At 38.0% G+C, this 8,004-nt stretch overlaps 1 pseudogene; it reads right to left on the minus strand.

Moving 5' to 3' along the window:
* Positions 1–3,737: 3,737 nt before the first annotated feature.
* Positions 3,738–5,639, minus strand: LOC119643574 (annotated as a pseudogene).
* Between the last annotated feature and the right edge of the window lie 2,365 nt (positions 5,640–8,004).

An 8,004-nucleotide genomic window follows, 5' to 3' on the forward strand; every position in this document is an offset into this window, starting at 1 on the left:
TTTATCATGTGTTGAGAATAAAAAGAGAACAGAGTTGCTTTCAATAAATGTCAAAGCTTTGAATGACTATGAACAAAAAGAATACGAAATTAATTACGTGTTCATAGTTTGAAAAGTTTTAAATAGTTTTCTGTTAAACTTTAAAAAAAGTTCAGATCTCTGTTGAACATAAAAAGCTTACATCATAAAATCGCAAAACTTAAAGCAGAAGAAGAATAAATGCCTAATAAGAAAGCTAATGTTTGAGAAAAAGAGCTCCACCAGAAAATCAAACAACAAAAGGATAAATTTAATTCCTAAAATAAGGAACTGAAGCTTCATCCACCCAACTTAAAAAGTGGTAAAGGCATAATAAAGATTTTAATATACGAATTAAGAAAAAAGAAAACGAGGTTAATAAAGTGCGCTCGGAGAGTAAAGATTCTGATGTACCATGCTCGAAATAAATAATAATAGACTTTTTTTATTTTCGTCTCCTTCATCCTCAGGTAGACTAATATCGTTCACATCTCGAAATATTTCTCGGGCATCTATATTCACAGAGCTGTTGTCAGCTTCATTTTCACTCTTAGAATCAAATGTGCGAGCTTTCTTATTTTTTTTTTATTTTCTTCTTGTCACGAGGCCCCAGGTCAGCAGTAATGGTAGGGCGGTATATTCAATTGATCAGCCATGCTGGGCCGCATGACAATAATAAGAAACAAAAACAAAACAACAAAAACAAAAAAAAATGCAGAAAAAAAAAATATTTTAATCCTGAAAAAAACGGTGTAGGTCCGTTTATGAGATCGGTTGTCCACACCATATGTTGGTCCAGGTTTAGTCTGTCTGTCACTGTCTCCAGTCCCCCTACCCCCACTCACACTCGCATCACACCATACCCCGCCTCGGCGGTGGGACAGCGCTTAGCTATTCATTTTTTCTTTTCTTTTTTTGAATTAAACAAAAAGAAAATGAAAGAAATGGGTACCCCAAAATATTGACTCTAGCTCACCCGTTGATGGTCCTTCGAGCTGCATCAGGTGTATGTGCAACATCGGTGGAACTGCTCTTCTTGTTGACGCCACTTACGGGATGTCTGCCAACCGTTAAAGCCTTTTTTAGTCTTTCCAGTGTTTCAGGACTTCCACTAATAGTTTAATGCCGTGCCACATCACTCTTAATTGCCATTTTTCAATTACACATAGTTTTTGTTTCTTTTCTTTGTTTTATTTACGTCTTTTCATTTACTTACTACCGCTGACAATATTCTTATTCATTAATCATTTGTAAAAACTATTTATTTATGTACATTACTTCACATATTTTACATATGCTCTCACTCTTACCAGGGTTTTGCTTTTTTTTTTCCTTTTGTTCATGAAATTAATAAAAAAAACGCCAATGTTTACGGCTTTGAAGTTCACATTTATTTTTTTTTTCCTTGTTTTCGCATATATGTGTTTTTCTCTTCTCGAGATTTTGCGTGCTTCACCTCAAGGATCAATCAAACATTTAATCTAATATACACGACTCATTTCACTTCCAATTCTAGCTTCCAAGATTTATGAACACTTTCATCTCTTCAAATTTCCACACATGCAACTAAACTGAGAGTTAACCGAATTCTTTTTTTTTTCCTCTTTTTTTTTTAAGCATAAGACCTATTTTTCAACCAAATAAGCTGTACTCTGCACATCTATATGTTTCGTTTTTCATGTGAATACACACACGAACTCGTGTATTAGAACTTAAGCAAAGCCTTTTGCATAAAAATTGTCTCTTTCAATATGCAGGTACTTTCTAGTTTTCTTCCTTTTTTTTCTTTAAATAATGTCCTTAAACTTTCCTTTTTTTCTGTTGCTCTTAGCCACTGACGGAGCTTAACATTTATTATTCACATTGCAAGTATTTTTTTTTAATTTTTCAAAGGCCGGCTTCCTTGCTTCAATACTAGTTTCCACTTTTTCTTTTTTTTTTCCTTTTTTTTCCTGACAAATAACAAATTAACTCAACACACAATATTTTTGCAATATTTCTTTTTCAATTAATAACATACGACTTCCGATTCTTGCTAAGTTTGCCACACCAGACTCCGTTCCTATTTTTTCTTTAATTTTTCTATTTTAACATTAAATAATATTTTTATTCATTAATAGTTTGTCAGGGCCATTTATATATGAACACTGTTTCATTTATTTTTACGCACATTCCGCTCAGATCATTTGCAATTCCAACCGCAACCACAAGAGACCAATTCCCTCCTATCCATGAATCCATGAATTCAACTATTCAACCTCTTTCACGATCGTCCAAACAAGAAAAACACACCACCGTATTTCTTTGCATGATTTTTCTCTCCTCTCTTCTCTTTCACATACCTAACGGCTAGCCGCTATTATGCAGAGAAACAGTAAAATTATGCGATGTCATATAACGGCACGCCGTTATTATGACACTCGTGGCAAAAGCGCACTGGCAGACACCTTGCCTGAACTTTGTTCGCGGGCTTTACATTCTTCTTCCCCATCTTCAAACCCACTAAGAACAGTTTTGCGCTAAATAAGCCCGTTCATATACTTGCAAATTAGGCGGCTGAGATCTAGAATCTTCATTGGGATGCACGTTGGGATTACTTTTTAGTGATCCAATTGGGTGCGACTGCTTGTGCGTCGAGATCGAAAGAGCTTAGTGACCTATTTGCAGTTTCAAAAAAGTAAAAACGATGAAATTGCGTGGGTGGACGCGCATATTGGTATGCGCAAACAAGATTCCAGTCATAATTCCTCATTAAGTAATGAGTTGAAGCTGTCTGATTTTAAGCAAGTACTTATGCGCCACAATATCAACTCTGAATTTTCGGGCGGTGTGCTTATGGTTCCTTAGCAAGTAGCAAGGGTTGTATGTTCGTAAATTGAAACGCCCCAGGTCACTCGAAAAATATCCAGTTTGGATTAGGAAGAAACTGACTTCTCTGCGTTTCCTGCACACCCACTGTTCTACGTTTGGGATAAGGATGAAAGTGCACCTTCCTTTCGGGTCATTTTCCCATCGCTGCTGACATCCTGTCAACAAGCTCTGCCGGATAACAGCATTAAGCCTGCAGACGTTGCTGTAGTTTCCTTCAGCAGTAGTTTTTTTGCCGCTATGGACACACAACTGCTGCTTCAATATTAGCTTGATAAGTAATGTTCCTACCAAGAACGCTGCTGCTGCCATTGAAACTGTGCGGTAGGCCGATATCATTCTCCACGCTCCCAGTCTTTGAACCGCTTCCAGCTTTCAGAGTAGAGATTTACTTTGTAATAATTTCTTTGTCCAAATCGGGGCGGCATACGTCGCGTTTGGCATAAGTTTTCACAGAGTGGCAGAGCCTGTCGCCTGAGTAGAGGAGGGTGCTATCGTTCGGTGATAACGCAGAGCCTGTTGCCTGAGCAGAGCAGTGTGTTATCACTTCGATGGCGTGGAGCCCATTGGCTTCGACTTCCCGACATCGGGGTGTCGGACCGTTCGCCGTTGGTGCCACCAGCTCTTGTGTACCTTTGGCTTTCCGGCATTGAATCGCCGGACCATTGGCCAGGGAGGTACGGGTTGTACCAACATCGGCCACTATGGGCGCACATTTGGTTGACAGACCCTTGGCTGCGGGTGACTTTGTTGTTGTGTTGCATTGCTGGCAGAATTTTGATGTCATTGTGATCGTTACGGTTAATATGAGCGTGGTTTGTTCTATTTGTGATTGTCATGGCGTTGAATTTTTAGGCTGGGTTTGTCGCGGCTGTGGCATCTGTAACTGTTTTGTGTTGACGGTGATAGCCACCTGTGTCCATTGTTGCGGCAATAGTTGGGATTAGCGCTAAATTTTTTAGAACATTCATCGCTTTAAACTGTTCTATTCCGAAACGTCAATCCAAAATTATGGTGGTATAAGTTCGATCGGGTAATTCAGCACGGCTTTCGGAAAGGGTGATCTACAGTCACCAACTTGTTAGAGTTTACCTGTCATGTTTTCAAGGCTTTTTCTAGTGGCTCTCGCACAGATGTTATTTACACTGATTTAAGTAAAGCATTTGATATGGTTAACCATAACTTACTTATCTTTAAACTCCAAGCCTCTGCCTTCCCTTTCTACTTAGTGAAATGGATAAGCTCTTATCTGCACAATAGATCCTTCAGGGTTTTGTTTAACTTCATCACCTCGGATGAATTCCCCGTTACGTCTGGCGTACCTCAAGGAAGTCACTTAGGTCCCATTTTATTTAGTTTATATATTAACGATCTCCCATCGGTGGTTAATTCTAGCCAGATCTTAATGTACGCTGATGATATGAAACTGTTTTCTTCCTTCTCTGTTAAATCGCAAACACATCAGCTTCAAGGTGATTTGAATAATGATGCTCTTTGAATCTTCTGAAACTAATTCTAAATAAATGTAAGAAGCTTTCTTTCTCAAGAAGGAAGTCGTTCATTAGTCAGTATTTCATTGATTCGCACAAGTTGGAAGACGTCGATTCGTTCGTCTCTTGAGAAACGTAGGTCTGTTCTTGACGTTTCCTTTGTAATCAAAGTAATAAATGGTGCCATTGACAAGCCTTCATTACTTGGTGAAATAAGCTTTAATGTCCCTAACCGCTTCTCTAGGCACTTTATCTTGGTTAAGCTTAGTCAATGTAAATTTAATTATGAGCTGTTTAATCCGCTCAGAGTCGTTTGCAAGAACCTAAATGACGTCTACCACTTATTCTCGTTATCGGGCTCTTTAAAGTCCATTAAAGCAACATTGCTTAATACGCGTGATTTACCTACATCATACTTAAACTAGCTTTTAACCTTAAAAAGTCGTTACGATTCGAAAATGAATTATTGTTAATTATTATCGGTTGCCAGGCTTATGCATGTTTGCGATGTCTTAAGGGTTCATTTGCAATTTGGTCCTGTACCTGTGTACAAGCTTTTTTTTCTTTTTCTTTTGTTTTTTCTTCTTATTTGTTTTATTATACTTATACTAAATTGCATTATGAGCCAATTGATATCGACTGTTATTTGTTTAGTTGAGTTTCTAGTATAAGTAGAATTAAAATAAATAAATAATTAAATAAATTAGCACCCAGTTTGAGCGGTATGGAGGACTTCTTAGCCGCAGCGTGATGGAAATCACGTAACAGATAATATATTAAAACTTTAGTTTCTAGCAGAGCAAAACGTGAACCTGAGGAAGAGAAAAATAAATTAATATACGATAGACTGGCCATCAGTCACTTAATCACCCACCAATACAATTTCTAGGGCCTAACCCAAAGGGTAAATATGTAAATGGTCTTATGTTATCCTTATTCTCCTCCCTAAAACGTTCGGGGTCAAATTTCTTGGGATTTTAATAGTATTGAGGCTCCCGATGTGTACCAAGAGCTCCAAGAGGTATCCAAATTGCGTCACTTTTTCTAATTTCCAACTTTTCACCGGTTTTCAGCTCATAAGTTATATCATCACACCCGATCCATTGCAGGGGCGGCACTCCATTTGCGTAATGTCTCGGAAACTACCATATCCATGTAATGCTTATTCAGTATTACATCATAAGTTAAGGGTTTGCCATCCAAATTTCGATCGACATCCTGAATTTCTTGTAAGTTTTTCTTGAACATCGGGATTTTCTACAACCTCATTGGCAATCAAACATAGTAACGAGGCAGCTGTCTCGAAATCAGCAAAGAAAAATAAAAAGCATTGCCCCACTCGCGGTTATGTGATTTCAAGTTGTCACTTTTCAGCAAAAATCTTACGACATTTAAAAAAATACCCTCATTAATTATGTGCACGTAGAGGAAAAATTTTAAGTTTTGTATAAATGTTGTAACGAGTTTCCTTAGGCAGGGTATGACTCAGCCAATCCAGGATCCGTTGCAAGAAAATTTTAATAAATAATCAGGACCTTCGGGGGGAATGGTGTTATGATCTCTTAGCTTTATTGGTTCCACTTTACTGGGCGGAAGTATGAAATGGCTGGGGCAAGGAAAAGGAACCAGCGAGGTGTCCCGACTTGTCGTGCTATTACCGGCTTGTTTTGTTTTCCTCGGTTTACTTGTACGTTTGGAACCTGCACTTCTTTTACGCTTTGAATATCGCGAGTACTCCAGGCAGCTATGACACCGAAATCAAAGAATCTGCGCGATGTGCCGCTCTTTTATAGCGGGGATCTCGCTCGCTTGTCCTATTGCCAACATGTTCTATGTGTTTACATATGCTTATGTGTATACTTAGCTTAGGTTGGCTGCAGTCGCAACCTCAGTTGCAACTCACATGATCCTACTTATGTACAACTTAACCAACTTACATCTAACTTATTGCTATGTTTGTTCAAATGTCTACTCACAAGCACTCAGGTACCAAATCGCGTGATTCGATCACCGTTAGGTATGTGAGTGCTTGTTCACTGAGTTTGCATGTACTTTGTGTATAGCTTATTACTATGTTTTGTTCAAGAGTTTGCTCACTAAGCACTCAGGCACCAAATCGCGTGATTCGATCACCGTTAGGTATGTGGGTGCTAGTGCACTGTGTTTGCATGTGTTTTGTGTGTTTTTACATGTGCGATCGTGTCTTTGTACAATGTGTGTATGCAGTTTATGCATTATCGTATGTTTTTTACTATTTCTTTCCCTACCTAAGTTCAATTCTGCTTGTTTTGTTTACCCTAACGGTGCTACTCATTCTGCGCATTTTTACACATAGCGATTCTTGCTGAAGTTTGTTTTGCATGCATAGATTTTCTACCTAAGTTCTATTCTGCTTGTTTTGCTTACCCCAACGGTGCTACACATTCAGCGCATTTTTACACATAGAGGTTTTTACTGAAGTTTGTTTTGCATGCATAGATTTTCTACCTAAGTTCCATTATGCTTGTTAAACATTTTGGGGATTTTACTTGTAATTATACTTTGCGTTTAGCCTTTGAGTACTTAACATTTTGAGATTCTACTTGGGTTCTTACCATATTGATTTCTTGCACCTGAGTTTCCCTTTTATGTGGGTTCTTGACTCCGCTATTACATTTTGAAATTTGGTTCTAAGTTTTTTCCTTTTAATTGAGTTCTTGACTCCGCTATTACATTTTGAAACTTGGATCTAAGCTTTTTGGTGTGTGTTATTATGATTCTAGCCGTACAAGGTATAGGTATGCGCTGTTGCGATTTTATCTTCACAAGGTATAAGTGTGTGATATTATGATTTTACATAGGCCTATTCGCTATGCGCTTTATACCCTACGTTTGGTGCTGGAGGGGGCTGCTTATCTTCTATTGAACCCCCACGGACGTGCACGGACAGATCGGACTGGCGGGTTGCCTGCTGGTGATAAATGTCTAAGGCGGACGGACTTGTATTTCGTAAGGAAGCAAAATCGCTTCCTTACAATGTAAAAGTAGTCACTTTCTTGCTCATCAGATAGAATTCGTTATTATTATTTTAGGACGCATTACTTCCAACTTGAACGCGATCTTTAAAATGACATAAGCTTCATGGGTTATTAAGAAAAATGTATTCTTCGAAGTTTTACTGCACTTTTTTAATACAACGTATGGGCTACGAAAGCTGGATTTTCGTTTGTTACCTACAAACAGCTGTAACAGCTGTTATATTGTTTATTTATTTTGCGTTCTGGTTTATTGTCAATTTATACGCAACTGTTCTCTTCGAAAATATTGGTTATGAAACGTCATTATGTAGATTGATGCTAACTTAGCGAAACATTATAATAATTATTGATAGCTTCTTATTTTATTCTTAGATTATTTGTTAAGTAACAATCACGTAAACTCAATAATCGTGCCTAAATTTCCTTTTTTTTTCTTTCCCGTTGAAAGCAATACTTCCAAGCCGAACGGGAGGTGGGGTTTAACAACAAGCTGTGGGGTGTTTGCCCATCTACTTTTCGTCTAACAACATAAACCTAATTTAATCATACGGGATACGGTTCGCCTTGAATGTAGCGCTATGAAATATTACTCTAGTGAATCGACCTAGAAC

This window comes from Glossina fuscipes, unplaced genomic scaffold (genome assembly GCF_014805625.2).
Source record: "Glossina fuscipes isolate IAEA_lab_2018 unplaced genomic scaffold, Yale_Gfus_2 61313, whole genome shotgun sequence".
Classification (NCBI taxonomy): Eukaryota; Metazoa; Arthropoda; class Insecta; order Diptera; family Glossinidae; genus Glossina; species Glossina fuscipes.